At 37.6% G+C, this 23,984-nt stretch overlaps 1 long non-coding RNA gene across 3 annotated transcripts in view; it reads left to right on the plus strand.

Moving 5' to 3' along the window:
- Positions 1-15,344: 15,344 nt before the first annotated feature.
- LOC139016789 (uncharacterized) overlaps positions 15,345-23,984 on the plus strand; it is a 72,263-nt gene continuing 63,623 nt past the window's right edge. For all 3 annotated transcript variants that reach the window (XR_011472727.1, XR_011472726.1, XR_011472725.1), the window contains exons 1-2: positions 15,345-15,403; positions 16,579-16,617. This is a non-coding gene — a long non-coding RNA (uncharacterized lncRNA). The remainder of the gene's footprint in view (positions 15,404-16,578; positions 16,618-23,984) is intronic.

Raw genomic sequence — 23,984 nt, forward strand, 5'->3', positions numbered from 1 at the left:
GAAACATTGATCAGCTTCCTCCTGCATACCCTCTACTGGGATAGAGCCTTCAGCCTGGGTGTGTGCCCTGAATGGGGATCAGACTGGCAACCTTTTGGTGCACAGGGTAAAGCCCAACCAACTGATCTACATCGGCACGGGCTGTATACTTATTTTTATTCTGCTTTTCCTAAATAAACTAAGTCATTTCTAAATAGAATGCACTATATTATATAATATAGAACCTCGTGAGGTATCAGAAACAATTTAGTATTGAAAGTCAATATTTTTTTCTACATTCAGTTACTGGCTCCACTACTTAATAGCTCTTTGATCAGAAGTCTTTAGTCTTGTTAACAAACTGTGTAACCCAAACTGGATAAATAAAAATGTGTTTTTTTCATATTCCCTAACAAATAGAAAAGTAGAAATCATTTATCTCATCCCAATATTTATCAATAAAAAACATGCTGTCTATTTTACAAATATAACCAGCTAGTTATTATGTCTAAATATTCATCAATATACAAAACTTGATTTTTTTATGTGTGTTTTCAACTACTGACTTGGATATCCTTGGGAAAGTCTCTTAAATTCTCTAAGTCTTCCTTTTGCATTTGAAAATGACAAAAACAATATTTATATACATTTTAATCACATACCTCCCAATTTATTCCTCAGAAGAAAAGCAAACTAATACATATTACTATCTTTATTTTCAAGATGAAAAACAAAGGCATTCAAGGTTATGTAACTTGCCTATAATGAGTGAGGAAAATGGGATTTAAATTTAGGCAAAATCTTAAATATCTTTAGTTCCTAACTGAAATTCATCTAATGAGTTAAATCATTCATAAGTTTAAATAAAGCATAGATTGGGAAATAAGTGAAATAAGATCATCAGAATAATAAATTATTGGGAATTAAGAAAAGAACAGTAGCATAAATATTTCTAGTTGGGCTATACTCTGTGTTCCCAAATCTTGAACTATGAGGTAATTACAATTATCATCCAACTTGAATTTCTATATTGGAGAATTGCTGATATTTAAATAGAGAATAAAAACAGAGCCCATGACTTCTACTAAGTTGATCAATATTTTTACATGTGTCTTTGATTTCTTAAAAAAAAAACTGTAAAAAAATCTAGAATACATTCCACTAATTTTAGAAATTAAATATATAAACTAATTATTTAGCATAGCTAACATCTGCATATATGATTATGCATAATTTGCATGCAAATCAGTAAGAGATGGTTCATCTTTGCCATAAAATGTGAGCTAGTTTTGGTAGTGTTTCTACCTTACTTTGCAAAGTGAAAACATGTTCTTCTTTTTTTTTTTTTAAATATATTTTTTTGATTTTTCACAGAGAGGAAGGGAGAGAGATAGAGAGCTAGAAACATCGATGAGAGAGAAACATCGATAAGCTGCCTCCTGCACACCTCCTACTGGGGATGTACCCGCAACCCAGGTACATGCCCTTGGCCGGAATCGAACCCGGGACCCTTCAGTCCGCAGGCCGACGCTCCATCCACTGAGCCAAACTGGTTTCGGCAAAACATGTTCTTCTTAGGAAAAGTGATAAACATGTTTATTTAAAGCTTGGTTTGAAGGTGTTGTTTTTGTAAAAGTTACAAAGTGGAGAACACTTTTTTACCTGGAAAGTGTATAATGTAAAGAAGATGTTTGCAATGGAAAGAAAGCATGGGGATACCGTAATAGGGATCTAAGTGAAAAGAGTTTTTAAGGGTAAAATAGGCAGGTTTAGGGAGTTTTAGAAATAAAGAGGGTCCATGGGGGAGGACTGCAAAGCTGGGGTCTGGGAGCTGCCAAAAGGCACACATTCACAGAGAGAGAAAAGAGATGCCACCGGATAAGGGGAGAGAAAGATACCCTTTTACAGAAGACAGGGAAAAGCCCCAGGGAGTAGATAAACAAAAGGGAGAAAGAGGAAAACGGGTTTTCACAGGGATTAGACAATTCTACCACAGGAGAAGAAGAGGGGGACCCCACATGGGGTTTGAGCTCTGAAGCTGCTATAGTGACCAGTCAGAGGGGATATCAAGACACAAAGAACTGCAGCCTTTATAAACCTTAGGAAAGAGAGGCTTAGTGGGCTACCCCTTTGGGACCCCCTCCCCATGTGGGAGTCTGTGCTTGCTTCCCAATAAATTTCCACCTTTTGTCCGTGGCTTCATTCTTCGAATCCATCTGGACAAGGACCTGGGAAAGAAATCACCTTTGCATCCTGCCCAGAGGAAAACCACATGTTTCTGTTTGATTTCTGCATTTCCTAAGCTATGATGCCTGGATCTTATAACTCCCCATCCCCTTAGTAAAAGTTCTAGCGCTATGGCCTGCCCAGTCACACTGTCATTGAGCTTTGAGCACAAAACATTCATCTCCCTGAGCCTGTCGTGGAGAATTAGATATTCTGCAGATGGCGAAATGCTAACTGTGACACAATTCCAATGTCCTTTTCAGGATGAAAAATGAAAATCTTGCTAGTAGAGTTGTGACTCAAAGGCGGCTGTGACCCAGACACTGAGAGGTTGACCATTTCTGATAAAGCAATGTGTCCCTAATGCCCTCTTGCCTTCTTTGTTCACTACCTCAGCTAGTTGAACAAAAGTAATTGTAAATATTACACTAAAGAAGGGTGTGCTTATCATCAGTGACATCTCTCCAGATTATCTGTTGTTTTGTGTCCTAAATTTAAACTTAGAAACCGTATGCAGTTTTGAGAGACAGAAAGTTAGGGCATAAAATGTAGCTAAACTGTAAAAGTGTAACTGTCTAACAGATGATAACCCATATGGTTTGTACTGTGTATATAGATTGTCTACCTGGGATAAAGAATAATGATGATGATGGTGATGGGTCTCTAGAAGCTAGAGCAAATGATTTTAAGTAAAATTTCTAAAGCAGAAAGAACATCAGAAATAGAAGTCATAGAAACTAGAGCATACATTAGGCCAGTGATGGCGAATCTTTTGAGCTCGGCGTGTCAGCATTTTGAAAAACCCTAACTTAACTCTGGTGCCGTGTCACATATAGAAATTTTTTTATATTTGCAACCATAGTAAAACAAAGACTTATATTTTTGATATTTATTTTATATATTAAAATGCCATATAACAAAGAAAAATCAACCAAAAAAATGAGTTCGCATGTCACCTCTGACACGCGTGTCATAGGTTCGCCATCACTACATTAGGCAGACCTACAAAATGTGAGGAGGGATTCTGCTGTGAGTCAGGAAAATCAGAAGCTCCATGGCTCTAATACATATGTAATACTTTCAGCAGTAAATATTAAAAGACAAAAGAAGACATCTGTTTTCTAGCAGATCAAGAAATAAAGCTAGAGATGACAGAAATAATTTAAAAATTAAAAGCAACCCAGTCAGCATGTGGTTGAACATCAACCTATATACCTGAAGGTTATAGTTCGATTCCCAGTCAAGGCACATTCCTGGGTTGTGGGCTTAATCCCCGGGTGGGGGTGGGGGGTGTAGGAGGCAGCAGATAAATGATTGTCTCTCATCCCTCTCTCCCTCTCTCTGAAATTAATAAAAATAAATAAAAATTAAAAGCAATAGTTGTGCTTAAAAATATTACTAAGTCTCTCCTGAGATGGGTATTCAAATAATGTAACATTGATGGCCTAAGCCTAATAAAGCCATCAAAAACTATAACTGCAGCCATTGAATTAGTAACATTATTGTAAGAATTAAATAAACATACTAATCACAACCAGAAAGGTATAGAAGACTGATCTCTGTATATAGAAGGAATACAACAAATAAAAAAGAAACTAATGATATTTGTACCACCACCAACAACAACAACAAAAAAACACACCAAAAAACTAAATTATATCACATGATAGCTTCTATAGAAAAAAAAAGAGGGACTGATAGATGCCTTAAAAATGACTGAGAAAATCCATAGTATAAGTATTTTGCTTTAAAAATTAAATATAAAATTATGCTTTAAAAATGAAATATAAAATGAAAATACTACATATATATACACACATGTGTAAGTATGTATGTGCACATGTGTTCAGTCATTATATATGAGGAAACGTTGCAAAAAATATTATGAAATTCATAATAAATAGAAATACCCCTCATGACAAAATGTGTGTACTATGTATAGATAACTTGAGAGAATATTTGGATATAATAGAAAGTGAAAATTCACTCCACGACAGGGGAAATGAAAGCAACAAAGTACCCTAACTGAAAACATGACATACCAGCAATGCATAAACACCGGTGTAATCCAAATAATCAGAAAAAGCTATGAACGCCCTGACAGGAAAACCAAGTCTTGTATTGCAACTATGCATAGATTGTATTTTATTTAATTTATTTAGTGATATGGTTAATAAAATTATGTAGGTTTCAGGTATACAAATCTATGATTGATCATGATATAATGTACTGTGTGTCCACCACCCCAAGTCAAGTCTTCCATCACCATTATCCCCCATCGGCCCACTTCTACCTCCCTCCACCCCGCTTTCCCTCTGGAAATCACTATGTTGTTGCCTGTGTCTATGAGGTTGGTCATTGGGAGTGAAAAGAAAAGGTAAAAATAAGGTTTTTAGAAGAGCAATATCCAAATTAAGTAAATGGACAATGAAGACAGTTTTCAGGATGGCCCTTAAAAAATATAAAGTTGTAAAAGCACCAATTTGTGGATATTTAATAAAGATAGATATTATTTGGGGGAGGGAAACTCAGAAAAATTTGATAACAAATATTTAACAGCACATAAAAGAGATAAAACTAAATGCAATCTTTATATACCTACATCAGACCAAACTGTAGATACCCATCAATATAATATCAGAGGAGGATTGGAAGATACCATGAAATATTTCAATATCTTTTAGAAAAATTTCTGATTAATCAAATAATACGTGGCTAGTAATGTTACTAAAATAAAGTCTGTGTGGCCAGTACTCGGAAAGGCCAAAATGTCAGAGTTGGATTAAGGAAAAGGTTATTGATTGAGAAGGTACAACTAAGAAGATGGGAGACGTAGTGGTTCCTCAAATCCATCTTACCAAAGTACAGAGCTCAGGCATCTTTTATGTCAAGGGAAGGGGCAAGAGGTGATTGATCACTGCAGACATCTGGGCACCAGCAGGGGTCCAAGGAAGGTTGTGCTAGTTGATGTGAATCTCAGGAGGTTCCTGCAAATCTTTGATAAGTAATCATTATTTTTGTACATATTTCTGTTATATCCTTGGGAGGTCAGCATTCCACTAATGATTAATATGTCTGCATGCAAGACTAAGTAGAAGCTATTAGCCTGAAGGCCAAGGGAGCAAAGTAGCCTTGAACAAGGAGGGGTCAGAGTATTTTACTCTGTGACAATAAAGAAACACTTCGGGAAATAGAGAGGGAGGGGGATTGACCAAGACAATCATGTGAAGGGGAAAAGCTCAGAAAAGTACTGGAAATTTCATGGTTCAAATTGGAGAGAAAGGAGAGGAGGAGATTTGTATTGACTTGGGGAATTAAATAGAAAATGTCACTGAAATAGCAGGCTCATTTCACAACAAAAGATAATTATTAGATGAGATTTCAAACAGCCCCTAACAATGCATGTCAATCATACATTTGGGCAATATAGATTTTTCAATACTAGTAGCATAAGAAAATTATACCCATTTTGCCTTCACAGAAAAAGGGGCATTATACATAATTACTAGATTAACGTAAGAATATAAATTGATAAAAAAGAATATACATTGTCTGCAAATAATCTATATAGAGAGAATTTAAGTTGAATTTAAAGGAAAGTATACTCTGTAATAAAAACCCATCTTAATAGGAGAAAAACAAACAGCAGTTTGATAACATGTGTACCTACTGTATACAGGGGACAAACCCAGGAAAATTGAGTAACTCCTTGAAATGGCCCAAGCTACCACCTTCATATATATATATATATATATATTAATTTCAGAGAGGAAGGAGAGGGAGAGAGTGATAGAAACATCAATGATGAGAGAGAAACATTTATTGGTTGCCCCCTGCATGTCCCCCACTGGATATTGAGCCTGAAACCCCAGCATATACCCTGATCGGGAATCAAACCGTGACCTCCTGGTTCATAGGTTGATGCTCAACCACTGAGCCGCGCCGGCTGGGCCCAAGTCACCTTCTTAAATACCATCTCCAACTAAGGACAAAAGAAGTCTTCAGAGCCTGAGCAGCCAGTTCTGGGAGGCTGTCAGAAAAAACTCAGTAGATAAGAGTATAGTTATTATTCAGATTTAGATCCTTGCCTTCTCCATTGATAAGAGTTTCTAGAGATTTAGTCATCCTTCTCTTTCCGGTTCAGGGAAGAAGACACCCTTACAGATGGAGGCTTTCTTTATAAATAGAAATGTCTCTTGCAAAAAGGTAACTTCTGTTGGATTTTCAGAGCTTTCCCTATGTCTGCGGTTTCTTAAAAATAATCAGCCTAAATTAATTCTTATTCCAAAGAGGCACATCTGGGGTAGAAAATTCTGCTGTCTTCAAACGATTAATAGCAGAATATTTTATTGATGATATCATGATCAAGAGGAGAAAATAGTAATGGGTAATTGAGAAATAGATACTAATGGCCTGGCTACAAAATAGAAGATACTGATCAGTACAAATGTAAGTAAAAGTGGCACAAAATCTGATTAAAGTGTGAATATCAAGCCTTGGCAAGATAACTTACAACAGCTTAGATAGAGAATTTAGAATGTACTTAGTTGTACCTGTATGTGTTTCCATTTCAAGGGAAAATGAGGGCAGAACTTAGAAGACATCCATTCCTAGGTCTTAAAGCCTGGATACGCCCAGAATTATCTTGTCCTTAGAGAGATTTATTTATTTATATTCTCAAAGATTAGAGTGAAGATGCTACCCAAATTGTCTCCAAAGACCAAAGGTTTTTTTCTTCTCTCTTTTCAGGAGGTGCCCAGGAGGCAGCTGCCTCTTTCTCTTGCATGCAAGCAGAGAAAGCCCCTTTCCTCTGCTTGTTGCCTATGTCACAGCCTTTGTCTTAGGAAGATGTTTGACTGGGTTTTTATGGTGTCACCAAAGGGGTAAAATAAAGATATAGTGAAAGGCATTGTTGTTACCAAACTTGGCGAGTTAGATGCCTGCCGTGCTCAGAGAAGCCAATGTCTGAGGCAACAGGATTTTGTAGAGAAAATGTTTATTTGTCCAGCTTCAAATAAGGAGGCCAGATTCAAGGCTCAGGTCAGTCTTTCTAAATAAAGATGGAGCAAATGTAAAGGGTAAAATTTAGAACAAACTATATCTATATGTATATTTATTAGTTCTAATCCAGGAGTCCTGATTAGACAATCTGAGTATGTCATCTAAGGTAAGGAAAGGGAAAGATGAGGGGAAGTATAATGGAATTTCAAGTTGGCATGGACTGATTGGCAGAGATCTAGCTGCCCAGCTAAGCACAAATTACTAAGGTACCCCTTATTTCTGAATACAGTACTGTCTTTGAGGACCGGTTCTGGGCCCAGAGGTTCCTGCTAAAGGAGAATTTTAGTTTCTACCATTCTAAGGGTTAGTTGGAGTTCATTTAGGGTCTCTCTGTGCCTACACAAGCCTCTGGGTCCCGTGTGTCTGGCGAGGTCTGGTGATGTCAGAGGCATTGTGAGGAGACCTGACTGCTTTATCTCCTTAAAGGCAAAATGAACTAGGAGAGAGAAAAAAGTATTAGGGTCTGGGGATCTGGTTTCAGTTTTAGGACTGTGTTTCATCACCATATAGAACTTGTACCTAACCTCTAATCTCAAAGCAAATAATAGAGAAGTAGAATGGACTATTAAAAATAGATATAAAGAAAAAAGTATCTTACCTAATAATAGACAAACATGTAAATTGATCGTACCTTTGCTAAGCTAACCAGCCAATCAGGAGAGTATGCAAATTAACCCAACAAAGATGGAGGTTAATTTGCATATGTAGGCTCCAAGTGGTGGAGCAAAGCCAGATGGCCCCGGGGCCGGAGCAGCGAAGCCGGACAGCTCCGGGGCCAGAGCAGTGAAGCCGGATGGCTCCGGGGCCGGCTCCAGCTGGAGCCCAACCAGAGCAAAGGCCGGGGTCCCTGGTGCCAGAGGCAAACTGGTGCCAGCAGCCAAGGGAGGGGAAGGCCTATTGCACAAATCTCTTTGTGCAACAGGCCTCTAGTCTTTAAAATAAATTAATATAAAATTAATATAAGTACTGCCAGATTTCAACAGGTTAAAAAAATCATAAGAAGATGTATTATCTTCTCTAATATAGACACCTATTTCTCATATCTTGCTATAATAACTCCACCTACAAAGGTAGAATTAGGTCTGTTAATAGAGGGGAGAGGTCCTCATCTCCCCTAGCCAGAGGAAGGGGGTGGATTTCTTGCAATATCTTGAGTAAAATAATTTTCTGAGAGTGGCACAGGAGGATGCAATGTTGTGGAAAGCCTTATTTCTGTGGAACCAAACCCCTGCGTTTCAGAGGTTTCATTTTCCTCAGTCCTGCCAGGGAGGAGGAAGTCCCATTTTGCCTTTATCGGGGCTAAAATCAGAGCCAGGATCTAGCATTTCCTTTCCATGCCTGCACAGTCCAGCATCAGGCTAGCTTAGCTTGTGTTTCCCGCTGCAGTCCAACAGTCCATTGCATGTGAGGTCCATGGGTCCACATAGCTATGGAGGAAACACAGGTGGGTTCAAGGAAGCTAAGAGTGAGCCAAGAGTATAAGAGAGAAAACTTGTTCGTTTAGGATATTAAGTATTCCCAAGTTTTCATGTGCTTGCCCTGGCCACCCCCATTCTGGACAATGATCTTTCTTCCCATGTGGGGCTGACAGGCAAGTACCTTTCCTATGTCACCCCAACTTTATTGGGCATGCATTTGTTTTCCCTTTGTTGGATCCCTTCCCTCATTGTTGTCCTGGGAATAGGCTGGTGGCTCCTGGAGTACAAACTTACAGCTTCCTGGTGAATCTGTCAAAATGATATGCCTGTAATGGCTGGCCTCCCACCTTGATCCTTTCCTATTAATAACTAGCTAATTGCAATAGCATTAGGTCTACTACATATCGATAAATTGAGAATTAGAGGACAAAAACTACATGTGACTTCTAGATGAATGATAGCCTAGAGCAGTCCCTCTGTACAAGCAGGGTAATGGTGGAAATATGTAATTCACATGAGAAAATATTTGACATAATTTTCTAGACAGGTTTTCTTTGGGGGAAGAGTGTTCATATTCTGTTTTATATGTCATAATGGAGAATTTTATGATAGTAGTTACAATAAAAAAGCTTTCTGATCTTCAATTCAAAATAGTTTGAAAACGATAAGTGATGTATTTAATATGTGTAATTGTTAATTTCTGTTTCTTATTCTAAAAATGATTATTAAACAATCATATAGGAATACAATATAATTGATGCTTTATTAGAATGAATTATTGTTTCAAACAATTTTTGAAATATGGTTATAGTTATAGATCAATACATAAGCAATTATAAGATTTATTAATCTACTGACAATCCGTTAGCATCAACTCATTTATATGTGTGAAGCTTGCTAATGTTTTGGAACAATCACACTGACAGTTATATTACTTAAAGGAAATAACTTGTTTATTACCAAACAGACATCCTGGTATCAGTAATTCTTAATCACTTGTAGCAATGACTTTATTTTTAGTCTCTAAAAATATAGCCAAATGTTTTATATTGTTTTAGGTACTATATAGAATTAATTGCTCTCTCCATGTATTAATTTCTGAAATACTGCCATCTTGTGGTGTTCTTCATAGTACCTCTAAGAGTCATTTGTTGTAGACTTTTAAATAGACTCCAGTGAGTACCCTAGAATGAACCTAGAGAATAAAATTGACCTTATCTTATTAATTATGAAATATGTCCTTAGTATCATCTAGGTGTAGAGTTATAATGTAATATTTCAGAGCAGAAAAGATAGTATATCTTACTTATTTGCCTTTATGTTCTTAATGTGAAATAATTAAAGGAGAAATTTAATCATCCTCTCAGTACAATTTATTTCAGTAAAACAACTATTTACTGAGTTTATTTTATGTAAGTTTACACATTACTTGGCAAAAAAAAGTGTGTGGGGGAGGCGGGGGTGGGGGGAGGGATAGTGGCTACTCTGGTTTTCTTTGGCTTTTGATGGAGCCAGGTTTAATTGGTGTGATGATTTGGATTATTAAGTTCCAGGGGATGTGTTTTTATTTTGACATAGTGGAATTGTTTGAATCTCCAGAATCATTTAAATTTTCCTTACTCTCTAGCCACAGAATACAGATATACAACTAATGGTGAGGAACAAGTTTTAGCTAACAGTCTATGTCAGCAATTTTTAATGGTGTTCCACAAGAATTTTAAAACATCAGAGGCACTGACCTCTTTTCCCTTAGATTATCCAATAAATAATTTCAACAGCCAACACAGCAATTATTAGTTTGTGTGTGCCATGAGATGAAAAAGGTTGAAAATCTCTGGCCTATTTCATTTATTATGGAAATATGATGATTTAGTTTAATTGATTTCTTATTTACTAGTTTGATTTCAAATTAAGCTCAGTTCCAATAAGCAAAGTGATTTATCTGCTGAAGATTGGTAAAAGGTTATTCAACTTGATGTAAAGATCACTTCAAACGTTTTTCACAAGTTTCTGGCAAAATCACAATCTCCACTTGAATCTATAAGATCTGACATATTAATTTAAATGATAATTTACATTACTTTGTGGTTTATTTTAAAGTTTTTTTGCTACATATATCCTATCTAATAAAAGACAAAAAGGGTAATTAGCCGTACATCCACTACACTTCCCATTGTCTAATCAGCGAGATATGCAAATTAACTGCCAACAAAGATGGCGGCCAGCAGCCACACAGCTGAAGCAAGCAGGAGGTTTGCTTGCTCCAGTGATGGAGGAAGCCAAGGTTCCCTGCCTGCAGTGGCCTGCTCTGACCTCCAAAAGCAACAGCTCCAAAAGCAACAAAGTTTCAATTATAGAAGCTAAACAAACCCCAGATACCTGCTTTCAGCCAGCCCCGGCCTCAGAGCCAGAGCGAGCAGGATAGCAACAAAGTTTCAATTATAGAAGGCAAATAAATCCCAGAATAAAAAAAGGAAAAAGAAAAAAAGGAGAGGCTGGGAGCTTCAGTCGCAGGCCAGCCTGAAAACGGCCCTCAGCCCTCACCCAGACTGGCCAGGCACCCCAGTGGGGACCCCTACCCTGAAGGAGGTGTGACCAGCTGCAAACAGCCATCAGCCCCTCACCCTGGCTGGCCAGGCACCCCAGCAGGACCCCCACCCTGATCTGGGACACCCTTCAGGGCAAACCAACCGGCCCCCACCCGTGCACTAGGCCTCTATCCTATATAGTAAAAGGGTAATATGCAAACTGACCCTAACAGCAGAAAGACTGGGAATGACTGGTCACTATGAGACACATTGACCACCAGGGGGCAGACGCTCAATGCAGGAGCTGCCCTCTGGTGGTCAGTGCACTCCCACATGGGGGAGCTCTGCTCAGCCACAAGCCAGGCCGATGGCTGCCAGTACAGCGGTGGTGGTGGGAGCCTCTCCTGTCTCCTCAGCAGAGCTAAGGATGTCCGACTGCAGTTTAGGCCTGCTCTCTGCTGGCAAGTGGACATCCCCCGAGGGCTCCTGGGCTGCCAGAGAGATGTCTGATTGCCAGCTTAGGCCCAATCCCCCAGGGAGCAGGCCTAAGCCAGCAGGTGGTCATTCCCCGAGGGGTCCCAGACTGCAAGAGGGCACAGGCCGGGCTGAGGAACACCCCCCCAAGTGCACAAATTTTTGTGCACTGGGCCTCTAGTATTAAATAAAAATAATGAAAACTTAGTTTGAAAATGTAGTTCCATGGTCTTTTTGCATTAAGAGATTAACTAGATCTGTAATGATGCACCAAGAGCATTTGATAGGTTATAAACATAAGGACAATGTCTCTAAATACTTAAAAAAAATAGATTTTTATTGACTTCAGAGAGGAAGGGAGAGGGAGAGAGAGATAGAAACATCAATAATGAGAAAGAATCATTGATAGGCCGCCTCCTGCACACTCCCTACTGGGGATCAAGCCCACAACCTGGGCATGTGCCCTAGACTGGAATTGAACAAGGCACTGACCGTTTAGTCCACAGGCTGATGCTCTATCCACTGAGCCAAACCAGCTAGGGCTCTAAATACTTTTAAGATCAGCTTAGACTTCCTCTGTTATATGAAGCAGAAGGAAGCATTTTCAATGTGATGCCAGGGTAAAATGCCCTTAAGCTTTGAGTATTGAAACAGTTTTCACACAATAAAAGGAAAACTCCTTATGCAGCAACTTTACCTTTGTTTTCAGGCCACTTATTTTCTGCTGTAGAAATTACTGTGAGTCCTATCAATGAACTCAACCTTGTAATAAGCTCTGCTTGTGTCTTTGCCAAGTGTTTTGTGTGTTTCTACATCCAGTTCTAAAAAATTCAAGTGCTTTTACTTTTCACTATGAACCTGTAGAGAAACCTCAGTTTTTTCCTCCAGGGTTGAACCCTGACCCTGAGACATAATCAAGAGTATTGTTACCCTTCCTTTTTATGTCTTCAAATGCTCAATTTCAAAGTAATCAGTTTTTTTAATTTATTGTTATTGTTGAAAGTATTACAGATGTCCCGTTTTTTTTCCCCTCATTGACTACCTCCATCCCATGCCTATCTCTCCATCAGTAACCAGTTTTAATGGGAGAAAAGAACATAATAATTTTGAACAAGTACCAATCCAATATTGTGAGACCAAAATAATCTGTTTAAATGTGAATGATACACCCTTTATTGTTAATATTTTAGTTCAAAATAACATTTGAATATAATCCATAATTTTTATAAATAATAATTCAAGCATGATTAGAAATGAAAAAATGAATAAGAATCTTGGAAAAATGCCACTTATAAGAACATATTATTTTCAATAAAAAATAATACCTATATGTCATGATATTAAATATATAACTCATGCACATGACATTCAATATCTACACAGAAGAGTCTTTATGTACTATATTTTTATGTACTATAAATGCATATTATACCTGAAAAACTATATTATTTGCATTAATCTGAAAATATTACAGATTCTGTTAATAATCAACATTTCTAGAAAATATGACAATTTTAAAATAATTTAAATCTCTTTAATACAAGTCTTTTTTATACACTGATGAACTAAAATAGATCCAGAGATATAGAAGCATCAAACAGAGTCTCAAATCACAGAGGAAAGGTAGGGGAGGGTGGGTGGGTGGGAAGAGATCAACCATGAACTTGTATGTATAGATGCATAACCCATGGACACAGACAATAGGGTGGTGAAGGCCAGGGTGGGGGGCAGGGGTGGGCTGGGTGAGGTCAATGGGGAAAGAAGGGGACATATGTAATACTTTCAAAAGTAAAGATTTTTTAAAAAATGAAATAAATATATCTATAATATTTAGATATTTGTACACATGTATTGCCATAATTTCTTTAAAAAGACATGTATACACATATTTTAACAAGTATGCTTTATGGAAGAAAAGTGATTCTAAACATAAAACCAAGAAGATGCTTAAAGACCATTAAATGCATATATGCATAGCCCATGGACACAGACATAGTGTGCTGAAGGCCTGGGAGGGGCAAGTGCAGGTGGAGTGGATCAATGAGCAAAAAAACAACAAAGGGTACATCTGTTATACTTTTATAATGAAGATAAATTTTTAAAAATATGTGTTTGATTAAAGCCCAAGCAGAAACTCATGTGTTCTGATGAAAGGTAAACTGGGTCTGCCTTGAGTCTCACACCTTGATTGTCCCTGTTCTGAGGTGTGCTCCCTTCCCCCTAGAGCTGGTCTCACAGGTGTCAGCTGCAGGCGCTTGGGGTCCTGCTGGCTTTTGCCTCCCTGCACCCTCTGGGGTGGTCTCTGTGGCAGGCTATTTTTGACTAATTAGGTCTGGCAAAGCCTCAAAGCCTTCAAAGACCGGGCTCTGCCTTCAGATTGATTGGATTCAGTCTGAGTAGCCTCAGGCAATCATCCACAGGTGGGGTGTGACCTTTTCAAATAGGGTGGGGCAATTGCTTCTGCCTGGAGACTAGTTGTTATTCTCAGTCTCTTAATGGGCCTCAGAAACTCCACAGGTTGGCACAAGGGGTTTTCCAATAGGGTTTGGTCAACTGTCTTACCCCCAGGCAAAAACTGCCTGAATAGCAAAGATCTGCCTGAGAAAGATGACCTCTGCATTGTGAGGGAATGACTCAGCAGGTTGTCTACCCTCCAGACATTTATAGCACATTTATAAAGAAGAAACATTTATAGCACAAATATAGATTTATTCAAGCTCAAAGCTGAGAGCCCCCAACCCTGGCTAATGCTCACACAGCTCCAGTCCACTCTGCCTTATCTCTGCTGGAGCCCAAGGTGAATGGTTGCACACAAAATTTTGTGAGTTGACCCTTTAAGACAGTGGTTCTTAACCTTCCTAATGCCTCAACCCTTTAATACAGTTCCTCATGTTGTGGTGACCCCCAACCATAAAATTATTTTTGTTGCAACTTCATAACTGTAATTTTGCTACTGTTATGAATTGTAATGTAAATATCTGACATGCAGGATGTATTTTGTGACTTGTGAATGAAAGCATTTACTAAATATATTCAATATAAATTTAAAATTACAGTAATACATATAGAAAACTTTTCTGTGAAATTAAACTTTTCATACATACTTAGTTTTAATTATACCAACATGTCTACATAAGTAAAAACAAGTAAACTAATTTGTGAATTTATTAACCTACACATTCAGAAAACCTACTTTATTATATAATGGACTTTTGGCTTTAACAGATACCCCTTCACCTGAATGAATATGTTATATCGAAGTTTTACTGTACTTACAAAGACATGAAATTACTAATGATTATTTGTGAGCAAATTGGCATAGAAAAATAGTTTATTCAATCTAAAGTAAAATTATTTTAGATGATATAATTATAAAGAAACATTTATAGCACAAATATGGATTTATTCATCTGTGTCATGTAATAGTGGAGAAAACATTTGAAACCTAAAGGAATCAAACTTTGAAACTAGAATACCATTTGTTGAAATCCTCTGGATGTGGGAATGTTGCTGAAATAACTTTGTACTAAACAAGTTTCAAAAATAATATTCATCCTTTTGAATGTGAATTTCAAAAGCATAAGGATTTTTGATGTGTTGGGAAATGAGGTCTGATTTTGTGGAATTGGCCAACTACTGTAGCAACTCCTGCACAAGTTTTCAAAGTTCGAGTCTACAGCCTCCTGAAGGGATGTGTGGACTTCAAACCTTTATTCGGTACGTAGACTTCAAAACATTATTGGCAAGCTGGCACACTTTAAGTGGCTAATAAATAGTGAATGAACTGAATTCTGGGAATGAAAAGAAATGTGGAGTTTTTCCTCTGCTTGCACAGTTACTAAGCAAGAAATGGGAATTAAAGTCCGTAAGAAGAAAGAGAGAGGGGTGGGTTTGGCATTGAGTTGTTCAGCCATTGAAAATTTGCATAGTGCCTGTTATGTGCCAGGTGCCCAGCATTCAGAGCGATGTGTCTGGAAGTCAAACTGAATAGCATTTGAATTCTCATCAGGGTGCTTGTTTTTGTCTTTTTCTTTCCATGTCAAAGTTGCAAACACTACATCCACATGGCTAACAATAACGTAATCTTCTATTTTTTTTCTGTGAACAATGAACTTTTAAAATTTGAAAAAAAAATCTTGACTTTATTACCTTTAGTTAATTCTTTATGTTTAGATTCAGAAGGGATAGCTACAAATATCTACTGTAAAGAACCACAAGTGTTTCCCTGAAATAAAGCAATAACAGACCCATTTTCTTATCACACCTGTTTATCATGCTGACAGAATATGGAGTTAGATATTTATGGAAATGAAATTAATTGGAAAACCAAACATTTTTCTAAAATCCTCTGTACTTCCCCCAGATCTTCGGTGACTTATAATGTTACCATTTATGCTGCTATTCTCAAATCCCTTTTATACAGTCTCAGAATTAAATAAAATGTGTGGATAGAGATAAGAGCTTTTCATGTATATATTTTCACTGTTTCCTGGCTAAGGTTACTTTAAAGAAAAATAAATGTATGTACTTGAAAAAATGTCAGCTTTCCAGATATCATCTCTTTACATAATTTCATGCTTGTCTAATAATAAAAAAGGGATATATCATTATTAATTTAAAAAATCAATACTACATGAGTTTTTCTAAGAACTTTTAAATGTAAATGTCATTTTTCTAAAGTCTATATCCTATAGTTTTAATAACTTGTTTTATAAAAATAAAGTTTTATTTTCTAATGTTCATTTAACTTGTTAAACTGTATTTTCTTTCATTTAGTTCAAGAAACATATTTAGAATAACTTATTTTAATGCAATAACTACTTCCATTATTTTATATACTAATAATCCCATCTCTGAGCTCTTTCTTCTTCAAATACTTCCATGAAATATAGCAAAAGCACATGGAAGAAGAAAACATGTGGGAAGGCCAGGTAAGACTGCTTATGAGATATAACTTTTGATCACTAAGTTGTGTTCCTTGCTTGGATGTTTTAATTTTCTCTGTTGAGGTATTTTTAGATGTAAAATTTCATACTTTTAATATTTTCCCAGCATCTGATCTTTACCTAAAACAGCATTTTTCAAATATAATATTTCTACTTATTTATATATCTTTTTAATACAGTTAATTTTGAGCATTTTACATTCACAAAATATTAATTTTCATATTATTCAATTCAGAATCATGTTATATTGTTTCAAATTACAAATATTTTATCAATAAATTATTGGACATGTAATATTAATAAAGTATATACTTATAATCATTTTGAAAAATTCTAGATTTTGTGGTTTTCTATAAGTAAGGAAAATAGTTTTTGCATGTTTTGATTATAAAAATGGCTATTATTTTATTGATATATTAATAAAATTTGAAATGTAAATATAAATATTTGTACAATAACAAATTGAAAAAGATATAAATTAATTCATTTATGAGTCTCGAAAAATTACCAGTGAAAGTTGATCAATATATAGCACATAAATAATATGGCTGTGATTGGGCATCTGATAAATTATTTTTTTACTAATATGCTTTATTGCTTTTTATAGCTTAACAAATATAACAACCTGTTAACTTAGTTGAATGTTTAAATACTTAAACTGAACATAATCATTTTTTATCCATTTCACTTATTCTAACTAATTTAAAGATTCTTTTTTTTTTCTTCTTCAGCCTGGATAATGGATTAGAATACATTAACATTACAATAATTTTATAAATTAATGTACCTTACAAAATATGTCATTTTTAACTTTCATCTGCCCCAGCAAGAATGACTTGTATGTATGTTTGTTTGTTTTGTAAGTTTCTGTTTATAAAGTATCTGGATGAGTTGAAATTGGCAATTAGAATTGTTATTATAATGAGGTTTTATAAAACAAAATATAGCAAACATAGGAACTTATAACAAAAGACTTTTAAATGAATTGCAATATACCAAAAATTAAGACCATTCTTAAAATCATCAGAAGCAAATTAAAAGTAAGATTTTAAAACAAGGTAGGAGATTAAAATGAAAAACAGAAACAAAAACACTAAGATATGATAAAAATAGGTATATGAGATGATAAGTTTATGGTTTGAAATTAATCAATGCTTTTAAATAATAGAAGATTTTGCATCTGAGAAAACAGAATCAGTAATGTTGAAGTCAAACTGAAAGAAAAAAAAACCCTGAAATGAAAAAGCAAAGCAAAATAAGAAAAACAAAACCTAATATATGAGGGTAACTAGTATGATGAATAATTTAAACTATAGAATAAACAACTATATTTTTTGCCCCTTCAAATAAGCTTCCTTGCATATCTATTTTGTGTCTCTTGTTGACATTTGAAGATTAGTCTACAGCTGTTCTTATTCTATATAAGTTCACTAATAAGAACAATATAAATGTAGTAATTAAGACTCACTCTGTAATTAAAACGATTGAAATTAGTTTATTGTACACTGAGTGGCCAGATTTTTATGACCACCTGACATTTGTAGGCAAATTAGCTATAATTTCACGCTGAAGGTGCTAGAGGCGAGACCATTATAAATAGGGAAGCAGGTTGTTTACCACGACAGAAGTGACTTTTTTTCTGAAGATATGGGTAAACAATGCGATTTAACAGCCTTTGAACGTGGGGTGATTGTTGGCGCTCAGAGCCATGGAGCGAGTATCAGCAAAACAGCCGAAGGCCTGTTCAAACACCTTTGCTGTCTGCAGTTACCAAGATAAAACGTCTCCAATTCGCACAGCAACACAAGGATTGGACGTCGAGCATTGGAAAAAAGTCATGTAGTCCAATGAATCATGTTTTCAGTTGCATCATGCAGATGGCAGAGTGAGAATTTGGTGGAAACAGCATGAAAGCATGCACCCCACATGCATGAATATAACCCTTCAGGCTGGTGGGGGCAGTGTTATGGTTTGGGGCATGTTTTCCTGGCATGATTTGGGCCCTTTAATTCATGTGGAACAACATCTGAATAGCACAACATACCTAAGTATCATTGCTGATCAAGTTCATCCTATCATGTTGATGGTGTATCCCAATAGAGATAGCTTCTTCCAACAAGACAATGCACCATGCCACGGTGCTCGTATTGTGCAGGAGTGGTTTCAAGAACATGAGGGAGGCTTTACCTTGCTTAGGTGGCCCCCACAATCACCAGATCTCAATCCAATTGAGCATTTGTGGGACGAAGTTAAAAGAGCCATAAAGCAGCTGGTTCCACAACCATCAAATCTCACAGAACTGGACAGTGCTATTCATCAGGCATGGTGTCAGATTCCTCACATCACCTTTCAACATCTCGTGGAGTCAATGCCAAGAAGAATCGCCGCAGTATTGAAGGCAAAAGGTGACCCAATGTAGTACTGATGGGGTGGTCATAATAATCTGGCCACTCACGTTCAAATATATCCCACGTTCAAAGACTGTTAAATCGTGTTGTTTACCCATATCTTAAGAAAAAAATCACTTCTACTGTCATGGTAAACAACCTGCTTCCCTATTTATAATGGTCTGGCCCTCTCGCAACTTCAGCGCAAAATTATAGCTAATTTGCCTACAAACGTCAGGTGGTCATAATAATCTGGCCACTCAGTGTATACCCAACTCAGTTTTTAGTCCCTCGCTTTATCAGAGATTTGATAAGTGGCCAATATACCAGCAACAGGAAAGAGGCCTCGTTTGCTTGTTCTTTCACTCCTTATTTTTCACTCCCCTTGTCCTACCCTCCACCACTTTGTTTTATTCATCTGCTAAAGAGAAAATAAGGTAAAAGGAGATTAAGAAGACTGAATCTTTTTTTTTTTTTTCTGGTAGCCATTTCAATTTTGCTACCTCATGGAACATAAGTATATTATTTTTTTCTAGAGACTCTGGAGTAACTTCCCCATTGAAGAATTTCTTGGTCTGAAAGCTCCCCCTAGTTTTGATTGCTTACTGTGCACAACCTCCAGATTTCACGCTCTACAGTATAAGCCACAGCCTCTGTCTAAAGAGCACACTTTGCCTGGTGACAGCCATTGGGGATGGAGCATTAGCAAAAGAGATCAAGCGCAGCTACTTTCTGTGGCATCCATACAATCCAAGGCATAGTCATGTCCACTGGCTAGTCCAAAGGGAGGCCCAGTGGCTTCATCTTCGGTTCCCTCTTTTCCCTGTGTATTATCCAATCTCCCAGGAGCATGTTAAGCTCTCTGAAGAAATCTCTTAGCTCAATTCCCATGATAGCTTCACAGTAACCCTATGGACCAGACTGAGATGCCTACCATTTGTGTGTATCCTCAAAATCCATGAACAATTTTTGTGAACTCATCCTCATGAGGTAACTTGGGAAGGAAAGACTAATTACTTCACTTAAGGTGAGGTGATGGGAAGGGAAAGGAAAAACAAAGTTTTTTCAAATAGGAAGGAAGAATAATATAATACTCTCAATGTTAATTAATATTCCTATTTCAGCATATGCATGATCTTTTTTTTCTTTATAACTTTAATAGTGGCCCGGTGCACAGATTCATGCACATTGAAAGGAAAGTAATTAGAAGGTGGACAGTGGGGCGGGACTGGGTGAGACAGGCAGGACACGCCCTCATGCCAGCGAAGTGAGCAGAGTCCCTCTGGCACATGAGGTCCCTCAGCCTGGCATTTCGGGGATCGGGCCGAAACCGGCTCTCTGACATCCCCCAAGGGGTCCCAGAGTGCGAGTGGGCACTCTGCAAAGTTGCTGTCGTATAAGGTGTGAAACACAAATGCAAGTGTGCACTAAACCAGATTCAAGGCTGACAGGGCCCCAGCAACAACATAACCCACAGGCAAAGGTGGAATCACACAACCCTGTGAGGAATTGGGCTCCCTCCTCTCTGGTTTTGGGGTGCATCACCTGAGAACTGACGTTCCAAGTCACTGCAGCTCAGCAGCTCCTGCGTTGAGCGTCTGCCCCAGGTGGTCAGCGCATGTCATAGCAACCAGTCGGATGGGCAGAGGGACCCTTAGCATATTAGCCTTTTATATATAGAGACTAGAGGCCCGGTACACAAAAATTTGTGTACTCGGGGGGGTCCCTCAGCCTGGCCTGGGCCCTCTCGCAGTCTGGGACCCCTTGGGCGATGACCACCTGCTGGTTTAGGCCTGCTCCCTGGGGAATTGGGCCTAAGCTGGCAGTCAGACATCACTCTGGCAGCCCAGGAGCCCTCAGGGGATGTCCACTTGCCAGCGGGGAGCAGGCCTAAGCTGCAGTCAGACATCCTTAGTGCTGCTGAGGAGGCAGGAGAGGCTCCCACCACCACCGCTGTACTGGCAGCCATCAGCCTGGCTTGTGGCTGAGCAGAGCTCCCCCTGTGGGAGCGCACTGACTACCAGGGGGCAGCTCCTGCATTGAGCGTCTGCTCCCTGGTGGTCAATGTGTCTCATAGTGACCAGTCACTCCCAGTCTTTCTGCTGTTAGGGTCAGTTTGCATATTACCCTTTTATTTTATAGGATAGAGGCCTGGTGCACAGGTGGGGGCTGGCTGGTTTGCCCTGAAGGGTGTCCCGGATCAGGGTGGGGGTCCCACTTGGGTGCCTGGCCAGCCTGGGTGAGGGGCTGATAGCTGTTTGCAAGCTGGTCAAGCCCCCCCTCCCAGTGGAGACCCTCACCCCATGGAGGTTTGGCCAGCCTGGGTGAGGGGCTGATGGCTGTTTTCAGCCTGGCCACACCCTCTTTAGGGTAGAGAGTCCCCACTGGAGTGCCTGGTCAGTCTGGGTGAGGGACTGAGGGCCGTTTTCAGGCTGGCCAAGCCCCCTGGCGATGGAAGCTCCCAGCCTCTCCTTTTTTCTTTTTTTTTTAAATTCTGGGATTTATTTACCTTCTATAATTGAAACTTTGTTGCTTTCTGTGGAGCTCAGTGCCGGCTCCTGCTCGCTCCAGCTCTGTGGCCACGGCTGGCTGAAAGCAGGTATCTGGGGTTTATTTATCTTCTATAATTGAAACTTTGTTGCCTTCAGTGGAGCTCAGAGCTGTCCAGGAGCTTGGCTTCCTCCATCACTGGAGCAAGCAAGCCTACTGCTTGCTTCAGCTCCATGGCTGCCGGCCGCCATCTTGGTTGGGTTAATTTGCATATAGTTGCTCTGATTGGCTGGTGGGAGTGGCTTAAGGCATGGTGAAGGTATGCTCAATTTGCATGTTTGTCTTTTATTAGATTAGATTGTTGAGAGTATAACATATGTTCCCTCACTCCCCCACCCAATTTCCCTCCTCCACTTGGATCCTGCCCCCTCCCCAGGCCTTCACCACCTATTGTCTGTGTCCATGGGAAATGCATGTATGCATGTAAGTTCTTTGATTAATCTCTTCCCTCCCCTCCTTCCCTTTGAGATTCTCAGTCTGTTCTATGTTTCCATGCTTCTGGTTCTATTTTATTCATCAGTTTATTTTGTTCATTAGATTCCTTGTGCATTTATTTTTAGATTCAATTGTAGATAGATATGTATTTATTACCATTTAATTTTTTTTATTTTTAATATTTTTCTTCTTATTATTAAAGAATACCCTTTAACATTTCTTGTAATACCTTTTCTTGTTTTTGAAGCTCTTTATCTGACCTTCAATTCTAAATGAAAGCTTTGCTGGGTATGGTAATCTTGATTGGAGGTCCTTGCTGTTCATCACTTTGAATATTTCTTGCCACTCCCTTCTGGCCTGCAAAGTTTCTGTTGAGAAATCATCTGACAGTCATATGGGCACTCCCTAATAGGCAACTAAGTGCTATTCTCTTGCTGCATTTAAGATTCTCTCTTTGTCTTTAACCTTTGGTATTTTAATTATGATGTGTCTTGGTGTGGGCCTCTTTGGGTTCCTCTTGTTTGGGATTCTCTGTATTTCTTTGAACTTAATGAGAATTTTAAGGAAATTAGTGAGAACATCAAAGACATGAAAAAATGACCAATCATAAATGAAGGATACACTAACTGAAATGAAGAATAATTTACAGAGAATCAACAGTAGAGTAGAGGAAGCTGAGAATCAAATCAGTTATTTGGAATATGAGGGAGGAAAAAAAAACCACCCAATCTGAAGAGCAAAAAGAAAACAGAATCCAAAAATATGAAGATAGTGTAAGGAACCTCTGGGACAACTTCAAATGTTACCAACATTTGCATCATGGGGGTACCTGGAGGAGAAGAGAGAGAGCAAGAAACTGAAAACCTATTTGAAGAAATAATGACAGAAAATTTACCCTACCTGGTGAAATAAATAGACATACAAGTCTAGAATCTTATTAATATAAAAAGTGTTCTGAGGACTTACTAATGCCTAGTACTTATTGTCTAGTACAGCATTTTGCTCTATGTCAGCACCTCACATCTACATGATATTTTCAGTGTATAAAGTGTTCTCACTCTCATATTTTCATGCAAGCTTCACAGAAAATTCTAAGAAAGATGCAGGAAAGACATTTTAATTCCAGATTTACAAGTGAGGAAACTGAAAATCAGAGAAGTTAAGTGATTTGCTATGGCTAAAAAGCTATATAAGTCAGGAGGAAAGTCTTCTTAAGTCATATATGCTATCATTTACAATTTTCCCTCAGCCCAAATTAATTATGATTAATATAAATATAAAGCAATTAGTTATTTTGACTTAATTTGAATATTGAAGTTTTATAATGCTAAAATGAGTATTGTAATATTTGTGCCGAAGATTAATATATCATTTTAAAGGCACAAAAGGAAAACAGAAACAATACATAGCCATGACTGTCAATGCTTCCTGATAAAGCTTCCTGATAAAGCTCCACTTAAGTAGAGGCACATGGCTAGAACATTTCAAGCAAGTAGCTAACTCATACTCTACTTTGCTTGTCTTGTTTACACATGTATGTATGTATGTATTCATTTGTATAACTAATACATGTTAAGTCATTTTTATTATATGTGAAAATGTTTGTAAATATTTATTTTATATTAATTTTAAAAATCTGTTCTTTCCAACAATGAATTAAAAACCCCCAATATGTCATTTAATACTAGAATTCAGTTCTTATGGATGCACTAAGATCATTCCATTTAATTATATTTAAGTAAATCACAGGTATAATTTACTAACTTAATGTTACAAATAGAAATTCCACTACATTTTTCAGGTTCTCAAATCATGAAAAATTTTATTTAAAGCAAAGAGGAAGCTCAGGTGTGTGTGGGTGTGTGTGGGTGTGTGTGTGTGTGTGTTTAATAATTTCTAATTAGTATTACCTGGAATGTGTATAACTGTCATATTTTTTATAGATTTTTCTCAACATGAAGTTTTATTTAAATGTCTGCA

The sequence above is a fragment of the Myotis yumanensis genome, unplaced genomic scaffold, assembly GCF_028538775.1.
Source record: "Myotis yumanensis isolate MYYU_CA2020_CCGP unplaced genomic scaffold, mMyoYum1.0.hap1 SCAF_9, whole genome shotgun sequence".
NCBI lineage: Eukaryota > Metazoa > Chordata > Mammalia > Chiroptera > Vespertilionidae > Myotis > Myotis yumanensis.